This window comes from Panthera leo (genome assembly GCF_018350215.1).
Source record: "Panthera leo isolate Ple1 chromosome E1 unlocalized genomic scaffold, P.leo_Ple1_pat1.1 chrE1_random_Un_scaffold_49, whole genome shotgun sequence".
Taxonomy (NCBI): domain Eukaryota; kingdom Metazoa; phylum Chordata; class Mammalia; order Carnivora; family Felidae; genus Panthera; species Panthera leo.
This window is the reverse complement of record NW_024962226.1, coordinates 145,450-161,498: the sequence shown is the minus strand read 5'-3', so window position 1 is coordinate 161,498 and position 16,049 is coordinate 145,450. Positions and strand designations below refer to the sequence as shown.

Genomic DNA, 16,049 nt, shown 5'->3' with positions numbered 1-16,049 from the left:
TCGGTTAAGTGTCTGACTTTGGCTCAGGTCACAATCTCACAGTTGTGAGTTCCAGCCCTGCATTGGGCTCTGCGCTGACCGTGCAGAGCCTGCTTGGGATTCTCTCTCTCTCTCTCTCTCTCTCTCTCTCTCTCCCTCCCTCTGCCCCTCCTCTGCTCATGCTCACTCTCCCTTTCAAAATAAATAAAATAAACGTTATTTATTTAAAAATATCTTTTTAATGTTTATTTTTGAGAGAGAGAGAGAGAGAGAGAGAGAGAGAGAGACAAAGTATGAGGGGGGGAGGGGCAGAGAGAGAGGAAGACACAGAATCCGAAGCAGGCTCCAGGCTCTGAGCTGTCAGCACAGAGCCTGATGCAGGGCTCGAACCCACGAGCCGTGAGATCATGACCTGAGCTGAAATAGGACGCTTAAGTGACTGAGCCACCCAGGCGCCCCTAAAATAAAGAAATAAACTTTAAAAAGAAAGAAAGAAAAAAGGAAAGATCCTTGACCTGGCAGTCAGAGGCAGATGTTAGTCTCAGCTCTGTTGGTCAACAGCTGGGGCACTGCAGACATTTCACTTAACCTCACTGAGCTTAATTTCCTCATCTGTTAAACGGAACGAATACTTCCTGACCTACAGCACAGGAATTGGGGGGCGGGGGGATTACTCTGAGGGCAGGACTTGCTTTTCTTTTTCATTCTTGCATCCTCAACACTTGGCTTGGTTCCTGACACATGTAAGTATTCCGTTAAGGTCTGTTACATAAATCAATTATAAAATACATATATGAAAAATCCTTTGGAAAGATAAAGACAGTTCTGTCATAATATAAGCATGTCAAAATTACCTATGTGTTTTGGAAAAGGATTGGGAGGGAATACAGAAAACCTGGTTTGAACTGTTAGCTGATAGGATTATGGATAAATATTTTACTGTTTTATTTTTATCTTAGCCCAAACAGTTCATGTTAATGTTCTTTGAAAAGTCGAATGTTCTTTTTTTCTTTAAAACAAAAAATTTGTTTTTTTTAATGTTTATGTATTTTTGAGACAGAGAGAGACAGAGCATGAACGGGGGAGGGTCAGAGAGAGAGGGAGACACAGAACCCGAAGCAGGCTCCAGGCTCTGAGCTGTCAGCACAGAGCCCGACGCGGGGCTCGAACTCACGGACTGTGAGATCATGACCTGAGACGAAGTCGGACGCTCAACCGACTGAGCCACCCAGGCACCCCTGTTTTTTTTTTTTTCTTTATAACAGCTTTAATGAGACACAATTTACATTGCCTAAAATTCACTCATTTAAACTATACAGTTCAGTGATTTTTGGTATGTTCACAGAATAGTGAAACTACAGCCACTACCTAATTTTAGGACATTTTCATTGTCTCAAAAAGGAACACTGTGCCCATGAGCAGTCACTCCTCTCTAGTCCCCTCTCCCTCAACCCCTAGCAACTACTAATCTACTTTCTGTCTTTATGGATTTGCCAATTCTGGACATTTTGTGTAAATGAAGTCATACAGTATGCAGTCTTTTGATGTTAGACATCTTTTCATATGACTTATGGGTCATATACTTCTTTTATTGTTTGCTTATTTGACTGGAGAGAGAGAGAGAGAGAGAGAGAGAGAGAGAGAGAGAGGCAAAGAGAGAGGAGGACAGAGGATTCAAAGTGGGCTAGGGAGTGACAGCAGCAAACTCCCAAATCGTGAGATCATGACCTGAGCCAAATGGACGCTCAACCGTCTGAGGCACCCAGGCCACCCTAATGCCCTCTTTTCTTTTTTCTTTTTTTTAATGTTTATTTATTTTTGAGAGACAGAGAGAGACAGCATGGGAGGGAGAGGGCAGAGAGAGAGAGGGAGACCCAGAATATGAAGCAGCCTCCAGGCACTGAGCTGGCAGCACAGAGCCCGATGCGGGCCTCCAGCCCATGAGCCGTGAGATCATGACCTGAGCCGAAGTCGGATGCTCAACCGACTGAGCCACCCAGCTGCCCCTTCTTTTAATGTTTACTTATTTTTGAGAGAGAGAGAGAGAGAGAGAATGTGCATACATGTATGTGCCTGTGGGGGAGGGGGCAGAGACAGAGCGGACCGAGGATCCAAAGCAGGCTCTGCTCTGACAGCAGAGAGCCCAATGCAGGGCTTGACCTCACAAACTGCAAGACCATGAGCCGCTTACGATCATGACGCTTAACCGTGTGAGCCACCCAGGCGCCCCATATGTATGACTTCCTTTGAGAAATCCTTGGTCTTCAGGCAGCCCCTATTAAAATCCGTTGTTTTTTATCAATTCCCATTCTATCACCAATAAGATGTTCTAGAAAGGGCAGGGTCTCCTCAGAGCCTGCTTCTGCTATAACTCTTTCTCAGCCCGAGGCCTCGCTTTCCAGACAGTACTCATTCATTTCAAAGTGAGGAAGACCAATGACATGGCTGTCCCGTGCCCCCTTCCCCACCCTTGAGCCTCTCCGACTGCCTACCGGGATGGCAGCCCGGGGGTCCAGTCCATTCTCCACCACCGAGAGCATTTCCGCTCACACTGCAGCTCCCTCGGAGAATCACATGACACCTGCAGAGACAGACGGCGCGGCCAGATGAGCAGGTTCCAGCTCACCACCCCCAGCCAATTCTCCCCCTCCCCCCAGCAGGCAGCGGGTCAGCCCATCTTCCTCAAACTGCAATGCAAAGGCCTCTGAATTCAAAAGTAAAAGCCAAGAGTGGATTTTAAGGAAGGAAACAAGGGAAGAGAAGAAATGTGAGGGCTCGAATCTCAGGAGGTGGGGAATCCTATGTGCCGTGGGTGGGTCCACCCTAATCAGGGCATGGAGAGGCCTCTGTATGCCACACCAAACGCTGGCACAAAAAAGCAGGGAATGAGGGGCCGATTTGGATACAGAACTAAGGGTGCGAGGGGGATGCTGCCGCTGGAGGTGCCAAGAGCCCACGTGGACCAGGAAGCAGGGGCTCACAATTCACATTCGGAGCCTCTGACTCCTGTGCCAGCCCGATGTCTGCCAGCTCGGCAGGGACAAGCACAACTGAAGGAAGTTTCCAAAGGGAGGGCCTCTTGCTACATAGCTGCTTCCCCTCCAGGCACGAGGGTCCAGCTGGAGCAGCACAGGGACACGCCTAAAGGGAAACAACACGGGTTCGAATCTCGATTTGCCACTAACCACTTAGGCATGCTAGGTGGGGCACCACGGCAGACGTCTCAAACGGAGGTTATGAATGTGGAAAACGCCCAGCACAGTGCCTGACGGTACTAAGGATAAATGGTATCTATTACCCCGGTTGGATGTGGCCAAGCCTTATAGGCAAAGGCCACTGTCTGAATGAGTCCGCTCAACTACCTGAAGTCAGTACACAGGTAAATCCCTCAGGGCACTGGCTTCCCCCCCACCCCCCGGGGGTGGCTTAGGTGGGGGGGGGGGCCTCAACCTGAGCCTCGGGGGGTGGCTGTTGGCTCGCCTGGACCGCCCCAGCCACTTGGACGGACCAGGATTGGGCAGGCACATTCCCATCTAAACAGATCTCTAGTGACCACGCTGCCGAGCATGGAGGGACACCAAAAAATAGGTCATCGCTGTCTCTGTTCTCAAAAACCTATGGCCCAAAGAAGTTATCAAATGGAGGCATGATGAATGGATTTTGTACTGTTTACACACATTGCTTCATTCATTCCTTGTAACCACCCTAGGCGAGCTCTTTTTTTTTTCCAACATTTTTTTTTTTAAATTTTTTATTTTTGGGACAGAGAGAGACAGAGCATGAACGGGGGAGGGGCAGAGAGAGAGGGAGACACAGAATCGGAAACAGGCTCCAGGCTCCGAGCCATCAGCCCAGAGCCTGACGCGGGGCTCGAACTCACGGACCGCGAGATCGTGACCTGGCTGAAGTCGGACGCTTAACCGACTGCGCCACCCAGGCGCCCCAAGCGAGCTCTTTTATTATCCAGATAAATCAAAGCTGACCCAGGTCAGGGAACTTCCCAAGATCCCAGGGCTGATCAGTGGCGGGCTCTACCACCTTCGGCCAGGATGACATCCACCCTTCTGGAAGAGGCGGGTGTGAGCTAGGGCTAAGGGGTGGCTGGGGAGGGGGCAGGGAAGTCTTGGGAGGAGGGCTCTCCAGCTGGGGGCCCAGGTGGCGGGATGCAAGGGAGCATCAGGGTTGAGTCTGGCAGGAAAGGTTTACAGGCGAACAGTGAGGCATGGAGAACGGCAGGGTGGCCCTAAATGATGAAAGATGCTCTGATTCAAGCCCTGGCCTCTGGATCCGGCAGAGGGTGAACAGGACCCAGCGCCGACCTTCCTAAGTAAGGACATGCAAAGGCAGATAAGTGTGTGGAGGACGGCCCCCACGAAACCAGCTCTGGTCAGCGCACAACAGACTGACAGGAGGAACACTAGCCCCTGGCCACAGCCCATCAGACTGTCTCTCCCTCCACCACTTTCCCAGCTCCTACCCACTGGGAATCCTCAGGACCCTTCGCTGGAGACCAGCTCCATGCTCTGGCCACCAGGGCACCGGGAGAAGGGGACATACTATAGAGTCGGTCCTGAAACCGTGCCTGATCCTAGAGGCTGGGTTTCTTCAAGGCTACCCTACGCAGCCCTGCAGGCCAAGTTCAGGCTCGCTGGCTTTGAGACCCTGGCATCCAATCCCCTCTGGCAATTCCGGGGGCCTGCCCTTCTAGACAGAGCCTCAAGCCCTAAAACTGCCCTTCCCTCAGCCGGCCTCAAGGCTTGGGCCTCAGCAATCTGAAGAGGAAGACCATTGAGGCCTCATCAACTAATTCACTGAATATAATATTCACTGGAGGGAGGGAGGCTTATCATTAAGTGGGTGCTCTGGCCAAGTCAGGGTCTGCTGAAAAAACAAAGTAAACTGACACTGAGGTCAGAGCAGGGCCAGACAAGAGACAACTGTGACCTAAAACAGTGTCAGGAACGTCACAAAAGGACAACAGTGCAGAGAAACCTAGAAGAATTGCCACTTGACAATTCACAAAACAGAACTGAGACGTGGGGGTCAGGCCAAAGTTCCGGGCACATCTTTCCTTGCAGGAAGCCAAAGCTCCCTACATAGGCCTGTCGGTTCTAGAACGCCTCAGGAAGGCAGGAAATGGCTCAGAGGCAGGACCACGACCATCTACGATGTGAGATCTCTGGGCTCTGGGTCTCCTGACTGCTAGGTCAGCACTCCAGCAGGCTCCTTGGGTGAGCCAGACCCCCATCTACCATGCTATGGGACTGGTTTCACTTTCTATCTTCAGAGCTGTCTTCACTGACACCAAGAAGCAAACGAAAGAGGGGTGGGTCTTCAGGAGACCCAGAAGAAAGAGAGCAAGTAGAGAGTTCAAACATCCCTGATACAGTGGAGCAGAAAAGGTGAGTGCCGTGTGCCTTTAGGAAACTCTTAAGTCACCCTTCGTCTACCTCTGCCCCTCTGTAGTGGTTCACTCTGGCACAGGATCTCATTCTCTATCCTCATTTAATTCTTAAAACAATCCTGTGAGAGAAGGATGAGTATCCCTCATTCACAGAAGAGAAAACTGAGGCTCAGTAGAAACATGCCTCAGGTGAGGGACAGAATTTTCTCATTCCAAGCTCTGTGCCTTTCGTCAGTTCATACTGTCCCAGGTCCTTGGTTCAAAGAGTTTCAGGCAAACTTATTATTCACAGACTCTTCAGAAGCTCCACCTTATCAAAGAAGGCCTAACACTGACAAGAAACAATCTTGCCCATCAGATCTGTGGCCCCAACTAGCTGACCACAGGTCCTTTCCGTGGCAGCCAGGTTTCCGAGCTGTCCCTCCTCAAATGTTCCAACACACAGGAAGGAATCGTTGGGGTTGATTCTCTTCGTGATACTGCCTGGCCTTCTATAAACATCCAATTTCACTTCCTCCAGAGACTAAGGAAGAACGAAAAGAGGAGAAGGACTCAGATGAGACTTACATTAGAAGAAGAAATGGATAACCTGGCTTCACCACTTTCGAAACACTCCGTTCATCAGTAAACAGCAACCTCTTCTTCTTAGAGACTTCCCCGCCATCCGCGACAGCCTCGTCTCTACGGCCTGACTCCGATCCTGCACCTGGCTATGCACGACAACAGGCCGGTGTTTAAGCCCTCCAGCTGCTGTACCAGGTGATGAGTCAGGGTTTTCAGCTGGAAACAAATGACAAAGTTATCTTCTGATTCAGAAAGACAGCTGATACTTCAGACATGTGAGTGCTGAGTAAACAGCACCTCCTTCTACCTGAAGAAAGTTGGATTTCTAGACAAGAGCCCTGTGGGGGGTGGGATGGGTGTGGGGGGGGGGGTGGGTAGGGCGACAAAGCAACTGAATATCAGCTGGAGGGCAAGCAACTTCTAGCTCGTGATTCCCAGTCCAAAGGCTAGTGGGTGAGGCCAGAAATGTGAGGTCTAGGAACACTGGGTATCTTTCTTTCCTCCCTCCCTCCTTCCATCCAACAACACCCATCTCTCCCATATTCTTGTCCCAGATCCCTTAAGATTCTGGCAAGGACCAAACTCTGAGTGAATGAAAGCAGGACCTTTGCCTGACTCATTCACCATTGTCTTTCTAATGCTTCAAACAGTGCACGGCACACAGTGGTGCTCACAAAATACTTGCTGAATGAACAGATGAGTAAAATAAAAAGGCTCAGACCGTTTCAGACTGTAAGAAGTTGAGGTATACAACTTCTCAGTGGTGGGGTCACTGCGGAACTCCTTCCATTACACCAAGCTGCCAACAGGCTGAAACCCTTCAGAGATCACACCTTAACGGAAGGGGATATTGAAGGTAAAAGGACATCCGATTCTCAAAGGCGTGAGACTATAAATGCAAGCAAAGACAAGGGGTCTTCTTTGGGGTCCTTTACAATGGCTGTCAAATGGCCAATCCTTTGGAGTTTGGTCACCAGAACTTAGAGGGGATGTGCACCCCCAAATCCCAGGAGATTATAAATGTTAACCATGGAGCCTGGGTGCCTCAAGAATGTCTAGCTACTCTGAGATAACTTGACTCTCTGTGTTCATGGGTAATCAAAATGGTCAAAACTCAATGATCCAGCACCTGCAAAAAGAGGAAGCAATTCAACAGCCTCCACGGAGGCCTCGGCGTCCCCAGGATCCACTCATCTCTACTCTTCACAACATGTAACGTCACCTCTGGCACATTCGGTAGCGGGACTAATCTACAACCAGTTCTGGCCAGGAGGAGCACTGGGTGAGGGTCCTTTCTGAGCGGCAGGGCAATACACATGGACATGATTCTGTGACCACAGCCAACCCCACACAGTGGAACCGCTTGAGTTTCTCCAGATCATCACCCAAAAGGAAGTGATAAGCTTCCACTGCCCCAGCTGAATGAGTAGCTCCCTCACCTTCCAGGTATTTGGATGATACCTATCATTCCAGCAGCCAACGCGAGTAATGTAATATGGATGCCAGGAATACAATCCTTAAGGACAGGTACAGGGGGCCTGACATCCAGGAAAAGCACTTGACCCACGGGAGAAGGATCTCTACTCCTCCACACTTACTTACCATCTGAGGCCCTGCCTCAATTGAGGTGTTCGGCAAGTGCCTGGCTCTGAGAAAGCAGGTGGGGTTGGCAGGGGACTGCACTAGGTTCTCAGATCAAATGGGGACCACATCAAGGGAAGAATGGGCACAGAGCTGGGATGAAGAGTTGAAATGGGGATAGGAAGACGTCAATCTAACAAGATTGGGTAGGGGTGGTGGGAACTAGGGCAGCAAGAGTTGGGGGGTGGTTTAGCAAAGACTCAGGAATGAAGTGTCCTCAGGCTGGCTGGGGATGGAAAGAAAAGTATGTGGTGGGCTTGGAAGTTAGGGGTTGAGTGGGTGAGGACAAGAAGATACATACAAGACTTGAGATAGGGCTGAGATCAGAGTTATCAAGAAGAGGGCGGTAAGCGCAATAGGGCATCTACTGTAGTGGTAGGTATTAAATGAGTGGGGGGAGGTGGGTGTTTTGGCTGAGCAGACCTTGGGGGGCTGAGCAGGGGGGCTGGGATAAGAAAGCTGAGCCTGAAAGGGGGTAAGCCAGAAAGACGGGGAGGGGGAGGGGGGGCTCGAGGAGGTTTGCGTGGAGCACTGGGATTGCCAAAGGGGTTGAGGGGTGAGAAGGAGATGCGTTAGAGGGAGGCGGAGGGAAGTGGCTGTCCTAGGGGTTGGAAGTGGGCTACCGTGGGGTCGAGTGTGGCTGCACTTACGCAAGACCAGTGGTGAAGGGGTGAGGGTAAGGGCTGGGCTCGGGTCACGGGTGGAGAAGAGGAAGGGGACGGGTCGGTCAGCACTGGCTGTTTGGGCTGAAGGCTCGGGTCCGAGTGGGGTAGGGTGCGGGGCTCAGGCCGGGAAGGGAAAAGGCTCTGAAGCAGGACAGTTTCAAAGCAACCAAGGGTTTGCGATCACGGACACGGCTGGTGACCCATCGCCCGTTCTCGTCTCGGCCCCGCCGTCCCCTCCTCACCCTCCTCGCCCTCTGACCCCTAACTCACCAGAGGGAGCGGGGAGGGGGCGCGGGGCACTCCTGGCCACTGCAGCCCCTAAGCCTCAGACCAGGCGCTGCGGCCTCCCGGCCAGGGACAACAGGAAACGGCGCTCGAGGCGCCTGACGCCATCACGTTGGTTCGGCGTCCGGCCCCGCCCCCGGACCGCAGAGCCAAGCGCAGGGCCGGCGGAGCCTCGGGGCGGGGCCAGCGCTCAGGAAAGCCCAAGTTCCCAGCCCCAGAGCAGGTGAGTGATCTGGGAGGCTGGGGACTCTGCGACCCGAGATGCGCACGAAGAGGCGAGGCCACCAGGCTAGCCCACCAGTGTCGGGCGGAACGTGTCCTACTGCCCGCCCCCAGCAGTGTCTGCGTCTCGCTAGATCCCGGCCGCCTTCTGGGTTCACGACCTTGCCTGGGCACAGCACTATCTACCGTTGAGGCTGTCTGTTGGCCTCCTGCCCGGAAGGTTCCCACTTGTAAAATCGGAACAATAACGTCTACCCTAGTTTTGCCTCCCTGAGGGCATCAGTGCAGTTGGTGCTTCCCGCCTGGTGGTTCTCAGGAAAAGCATACAGGTTTTGATCACCCCTATCACCAAGGGAGCACCTTTAGGTACCCGTCAGCCCCCAGGCATGAAGCTTAAGGTTCTGGTTATTCTCATCTAGCCAGGAAGTTGTTTGTTTCCTTTACTTGGTAGAGTTGACATTTCTCTTTCACATGGACTCAGAACAAAAGGTCAAGAGTGTGTGTTGGTGGGGGTGGGGACAGATGTCTTGTGCTTTGGACACTTCATACCTGCAGGCTTAGGTCAAATGGGATCTGAGGGCCTGAGTGTGGGGTGAGTACTGGGGTGGAGAGGTACTGCTACCTGCAGGTCCAGGGGGACTTTGGGGGTGTCTACAGGGCTGGTCTGGGAACGGGACAGTTCTTGGAAGAAAGCTCCACTGATCTGGGCCAGGCTCTCCATCAGCCTTTCTGGGAAGGGGAGAAGAAGGGGTCCCAGTGCCTGTTTCCATTTATAAAACCAGCTGTTGGAGATGTGGCACCTGAGTGTGTGCGGGCTGCCTCTTCAATAATTCTCTCTCTAGGAGCGAGAACCACCTCTCCTCGATTTTAGACTAGATGAATCTGAGTACATTTAGTATGGTTAACAGTTGAACAGAAAGTTAGAAATAAGGACACGGAGGGATGCCTGGGTGGCTCGGTCGGTTAAGTGTCTGACTTTGGCTCAGGTCACAATCTCACAGTTGTGAGTTCCAGCCCTGCATTGGGCTCTGCGCTGACCGTGCAGAGCCTGCTTGGGATTCTCTCTCTCTCTCTCTCTCTCTCTCTCTCTCTCCCTCCCTCTGCCCCTCCTCTGCTCATGCTCACTCTCCCTTTCAAAATAAATAAAATAAACGTTATTTATTTAAAAATATCTTTTTAATGTTTATTTTTGAGAGAGAGAGAGAGAGAGAGAGAGAGAGAGAGACAAAGTATGAGGGGGGGAGGGGCAGAGAGAGAGGAAGACACAGAATCCGAAGCAGGCTCCAGGCTCTGAGCTGTCAGCACAGAGCCTGATGCAGGGCTCGAACCCACGAGCCGTGAGATCATGACCTGAGCTGAAATAGGACGCTTAAGTGACTGAGCCACCCAGGCGCCCCTAAAATAAAGAAATAAACTTTAAAAAGAAAGAAAGAAAAAAGGAAAGATCCTTGACCTGGCAGTCAGAGGCAGATGTTAGTCTCAGCTCTGTTGGTCAACAGCTGGGGCACTGCAGACATTTCACTTAACCTCACTGAGCTTAATTTCCTCATCTGTTAAACGGAACGAATACTTCCTGACCTACAGCACAGGAATTGGGGGGCGGGGGGATTACTCTGAGGGCAGGACTTGCTTTTCTTTTTCATTCTTGCATCCTCAACACTTGGCTTGGTTCCTGACACATGTAAGTATTCCGTTAAGGTCTGTTACATAAATCAATTATAAAATACATATATGAAAAATCCTTTGGAAAGATAAAGACAGTTCTGTCATAATATAAGCATGTCAAAATTACCTATGTGTTTTGGAAAAGGATTGGGAGGGAATACAGAAAACCTGGTTTGAACTGTTAGCTGATAGGATTATGGATAAATATTTTACTGTTTTATTTTTATCTTAGCCCAAACAGTTCATGTTAATGTTCTTTGAAAAGTCGAATGTTCTTTTTTTCTTTAAAACAAAAAATTTGTTTTTTTTAATGTTTATGTATTTTTGAGACAGAGAGAGACAGAGCATGAACGGGGGAGGGTCAGAGAGAGAGGGAGACACAGAACCCGAAGCAGGCTCCAGGCTCTGAGCTGTCAGCACAGAGCCCGACGCGGGGCTCGAACTCACGGACTGTGAGATCATGACCTGAGACGAAGTCGGACGCTCAACCGACTGAGCCACCCAGGCACCCCTGTTTTTTTTTTTTTCTTTATAACAGCTTTAATGAGACACAATTTACATTGCCTAAAATTCACTCATTTAAACTATACAGTTCAGTGATTTTTGGTATGTTCACAGAATAGTGAAACTACAGCCACTACCTAATTTTAGGACATTTTCATTGTCTCAAAAAGGAACACTGTGCCCATGAGCAGTCACTCCTCTCTAGTCCCCTCTCCCTCAACCCCTAGCAACTACTAATCTACTTTCTGTCTTTATGGATTTGCCAATTCTGGACATTTTGTGTAAATGAAGTCATACAGTATGCAGTCTTTTGATGTTAGACATCTTTTCATATGACTTATGGGTCATATACTTCTTTTATTGTTTGCTTATTTGACTGGAGAGAGAGAGAGAGAGAGAGAGAGAGAGAGAGAGAGAGGCAAAGAGAGAGGAGGACAGAGGATTCAAAGTGGGCTAGGGAGTGACAGCAGCAAACTCCCAAATCGTGAGATCATGACCTGAGCCAAATGGACGCTCAACCGTCTGAGGCACCCAGGCCACCCTAATGCCCTCTTTTCTTTTTTCTTTTTTTTAATGTTTATTTATTTTTGAGAGACAGAGAGAGACAGCATGGGAGGGAGAGGGCAGAGAGAGAGAGGGAGACCCAGAATATGAAGCAGCCTCCAGGCACTGAGCTGGCAGCACAGAGCCCGATGCGGGCCTCCAGCCCATGAGCCGTGAGATCATGACCTGAGCCGAAGTCGGATGCTCAACCGACTGAGCCACCCAGCTGCCCCTTCTTTTAATGTTTACTTATTTTTGAGAGAGAGAGAGAGAGAGAGAATGTGCATACATGTATGTGCCTGTGGGGGAGGGGGCAGAGACAGAGCGGACCGAGGATCCAAAGCAGGCTCTGCTCTGACAGCAGAGAGCCCAATGCAGGGCTTGACCTCACAAACTGCAAGACCATGAGCCGCTTACGATCATGACGCTTAACCGTGTGAGCCACCCAGGCGCCCCATATGTATGACTTCCTTTGAGAAATCCTTGGTCTTCAGGCAGCCCCTATTAAAATCCGTTGTTTTTTATCAATTCCCATTCTTTTTTTTTTTTATTTTTTTTTTTATTTTTGGGACAGAGAGAGACAGAGCATGAACGGGGGAGGGTCAGAGAGAGAGGGAGACACAGAATCGGAAACAGGCTCCAGGCTCCGAGCCATCAGCCCAGAGCCTGACGCGGGGCTCGAACTCACGGACCGTGAGATCGTGACCTGGCTGAAGTCGGACGCTTAACCGACTGCGCCACCCAGGCGCCCCATCAATTCCCATTCTATCACCAATAAGATGTTCTAGAAAGGGCAGGGTCTCCTCAGAGCCTGCTTCTGCTATAACTCTTTCTCAGCCCGAGGCCTCGCTTTCCAGACAGTACTCATTCATTTCAAAGTGAGGAAGACCAATGACATGGCTGTCCCGTGCCCCCTTCCCCACCCTTGAGCCTCTCCGACTGCCTACCGGGATGGCAGCCCGGGGGTCCAGTCCATTCTCCACCACCGAGAGCATTTCCGCTCACACTGCAGCTCCCTCGGAGAATCACATGACACCTGCAGAGACAGACGGCGCGGCCAGATGAGCAGGTTCCAGCTCACCACCCCCAGCCAATTCTCCCCCTCCCCCCAGCAGGCAGCGGGTCAGCCCATCTTCCTCAAACTGCAATGCAAAGGCCTCTGAATTCAAAAGTAAAAGCCAAGAGTGGATTTTAAGGAAGGAAACAAGGGAAGAGAAGAAATGTGAGGGCTCGAATCTCAGGAGGTGGGGAATCCTATGTGCCGTGGGTGGGTCCACCCTAATCAGGGCATGGAGAGGCCTCTGTATGCCACACCAAACGCTGGCACAAAAAAGCAGGGAATGAGGGGCCGATTTGGATACAGAACTAAGGGTGCGAGGGGGATGCTGCCGCTGGAGGTGCCAAGAGCCCACGTGGACCAGGAAGCAGGGGCTCACAATTCACATTCGGAGCCTCTGACTCCTGTGCCAGCCCGATGTCTGCCAGCTCGGCAGGGACAAGCACAACTGAAGGAAGTTTCCAAAGGGAGGGCCTCTTGCTACATAGCTGCTTCCCCTCCAGGCACGAGGGTCCAGCTGGAGCAGCACAGGGACACGCCTAAAGGGAAACAACACGGGTTCGAATCTCGATTTGCCACTAACCACTTAGGCATGCTAGGTGGGGCACCACGGCAGACGTCTCAAACGGAGGTTATGAATGTGGAAAACGCCCAGCACAGTGCCTGACGGTACTAAGGATAAATGGTATCTATTACCCCGGTTGGATGTGGCCAAGCCTTATAGGCAAAGGCCACTGTCTGAATGAGTCCGCTCAACTACCTGAAGTCAGTACACAGGTAAATCCCTCAGGGCACTGGCTTCCCCCCCACCCCCCCGGGGGTGGCTTAGGTGGGGGGGGGGGCCTCAACCTGAGCCTCGGGGGGTGGCTGTTGGCTCGCCTGGACCGCCCCAGCCACTTGGACGGACCAGGATTGGGCAGGCACATTCCCATCTAAACAGATCTCTAGTGACCACGCTGCCGAGCATGGAGGGACACCAAAAAATAGGTCATCGCTGTCTCTGTTCTCAAAAACCTATGGCCCAAAGAAGTTATCAAATGGAGGCATGATGAATGGATTTTGTACTGTTTACACACATTGCTTCATTCATTCCTTGTAACCACCCTAGGCGAGCTCTTTTTTTTTTCCAACATTTTTTTTTTTAAATTTTTTATTTTTGGGACAGAGAGAGACAGAGCATGAACGGGGGAGGGGCAGAGAGAGAGGGAGACACAGAATCGGAAACAGGCTCCAGGCTCCGAGCCATCAGCCCAGAGCCTGACGCGGGGCTCGAACTCACGGACCGCGAGATCGTGACCTGGCTGAAGTCGGACGCTTAACCGACTGCGCCACCCAGGCGCCCCAAGCGAGCTCTTTTATTATCCAGATAAATCAAAGCTGACCCAGGTCAGGGAACTTCCCAAGATCCCAGGGCTGATCAGTGGCGGGCTCTACCACCTTCGGCCAGGATGACATCCACCCTTCTGGAAGAGGCGGGTGTGAGCTAGGGCTAAGGGGTGGCTGGGGAGGGGGCAGGGAAGTCTTGGGAGGAGGGCTCTCCAGCTGGGGGCCCAGGTGGCGGGATGCAAGGGAGCATCAGGGTTGAGTCTGGCAGGAAAGGTTTACAGGCGAACAGTGAGGCATGGAGAACGGCAGGGTGGCCCTAAATGATGAAAGATGCTCTGATTCAAGCCCTGGCCTCTGGATCCGGCAGAGGGTGAACAGGACCCAGCGCCGACCTTCCTAAGTAAGGACATGCAAAGGCAGATAAGTGTGTGGAGGACGGCCCCCACGAAACCAGCTCTGGTCAGCGCACAACAGACTGACAGGAGGAACACTAGCCCCTGGCCACAGCCCATCAGACTGTCTCTCCCTCCACCACTTTCCCAGCTCCTACCCACTGGGAATCCTCAGGACCCTTCGCTGGAGACCAGCTCCATGCTCTGGCCACCAGGGCACCGGGAGAAGGGGACATACTATAGAGTCGGTCCTGAAACCGTGCCTGATCCTAGAGGCTGGGTTTCTTCAAGGCTACCCTACGCAGCCCTGCAGGCCAAGTTCAGGCTCGCTGGCTTTGAGACCCTGGCATCCAATCCCCTCTGGCAATTCCGGGGGCCTGCCCTTCTAGACAGAGCCTCAAGCCCTAAAACTGCCCTTCCCTCAGCCGGCCTCAAGGCTTGGGCCTCAGCAATCTGAAGAGGAAGACCATTGAGGCCTCATCAACTAATTCACTGAATATAATATTCACTGGAGGGAGGGAGGCTTATCATTAAGTGGGTGCTCTGGCCAAGTCAGGGTCTGCTGAAAAAACAAAGTAAACTGACACTGAGGTCAGAGCAGGGCCAGACAAGAGACAACTGTGACCTAAAACAGTGTCAGGAACGTCACAAAAGGACAACAGTGCAGAGAAACCTAGAAGAATTGCCACTTGACAATTCACAAAACAGAACTGAGACGTGGGGGTCAGGCCAAAGTTCCGGGCACATCTTTCCTTGCAGGAAGCCAAAGCTCCCTACATAGGCCTGTCGGTTCTAGAACGCCTCAGGAAGGCAGGAAATGGCTCAGAGGCAGGACCACGACCATCTACGATGTGAGATCTCTGGGCTCTGGGTCTCCTGACTGCTAGGTCAGCACTCCAGCAGGCTCCTTGGGTGAGCCAGACCCCCATCTACCATGCTATGGGACTGGTTTCACTTTCTATCTTCAGAGCTGTCTTCACTGACACCAAGAAGCAAACGAAAGAGGGGTGGGTCTTCAGGAGACCCAGAAGAAAGAGAGCAAGTAGAGAGTTCAAACATCCCTGATACAGTGGAGCAGAAAAGGTGAGTGCCGTGTGCCTTTAGGAAACTCTTAAGTCACCCTTCGTCTACCTCTGCCCCTCTGTATTGGTTCACTCTGGCACAGGATCTCATTCTCTATCCTCATTTAATTCTTAAAACAATCCTGTGAGAGAAGGATGAGTATCCCTCATTCACAGAAGAGAAAACTGAGGCTCAGTAGAAACATGCCTCAGGTGAGGGACAGAATTTTCTCATTCCAAGCTCTGTGCCTTTCGTCAGTTCATACTGTCCCAGGTCCTTGGTTCAAAGAGTTTCAGGCAAACTTATTATTCACAGACTCTTCAGAAGCTCCACCTTATCAAAGAAGGCCTAACACTGACAAGAAACAATCTTGCCCATCAGATCTGTGGCCCCAACTAGCTGACCACAGGTCCTTTCCGTGGCAGCCAGGTTTCCGAGCTGTCCCTCCTCAAATGTTCCAACACACAGGAAGGAATCGTTGGGGTTGATTCTCTTCGTGATACTGCCTGGCCTTCTATAAACATCCAATTTCACTTCCTCCAGAGACTAAGGAAGAACGAAAAGAGGAGAAGGACTCAGATGAGACTTACATTAGAAGAAGAAATGGATAACCTGGCTTCACCACTTTCGAAACACTCCGTTCATCAGTAAACAGCAACCTCTTCTTCTTAGAGACTTCCCCGCCATCCGCGACAGCCTCGTCTCTACGGCCTGACTCCGATCCTGCACCTGGCTATGCA

At 51.4% G+C, this 16,049-nt stretch overlaps 1 protein-coding gene and 1 long non-coding RNA gene across 9 annotated transcripts in view; one reads left to right on the top strand and one right to left on the bottom strand.

Annotated features, from left to right (window-relative positions):
* The window catches only part of LOC122212749 (pleckstrin homology domain-containing family M member 1-like), a 50,782-nt gene that overhangs the window by 32,160 nt on the left and 2,573 nt on the right, over nucleotides 1-16,049 (bottom strand). For 3 of the 8 annotated variants that reach the window (XM_042926705.1, XM_042926704.1, XM_042926715.1), the window contains exons 1-4: nucleotides 15,900-15,988; nucleotides 12,420-12,508; nucleotides 5,951-6,163; nucleotides 2,472-2,560 (exon numbers count right to left, since the gene is read on the bottom strand). The gene's annotated coding sequence lies outside the window, so the exon portion shown is untranslated. Of the gene's footprint in view, nucleotides 1-2,471; nucleotides 2,561-2,960; nucleotides 3,388-5,950; nucleotides 6,164-8,523; nucleotides 8,627-12,419; nucleotides 12,509-12,908; nucleotides 13,356-15,899; nucleotides 15,989-16,049 lie in introns of those variants that run through there. The other 5 variants (XM_042926707.1, XM_042926706.1, XM_042926708.1 and 2 more) reach the window with 5 other exon arrangements.
* LOC122212757 lies at nucleotides 4,778-6,253 on the top strand. The gene is made up of 2 exons (XR_006199277.1): nucleotides 4,778-5,381; nucleotides 5,904-6,253. It is a non-coding gene; the product is annotated as an uncharacterized LOC122212757 (long non-coding RNA).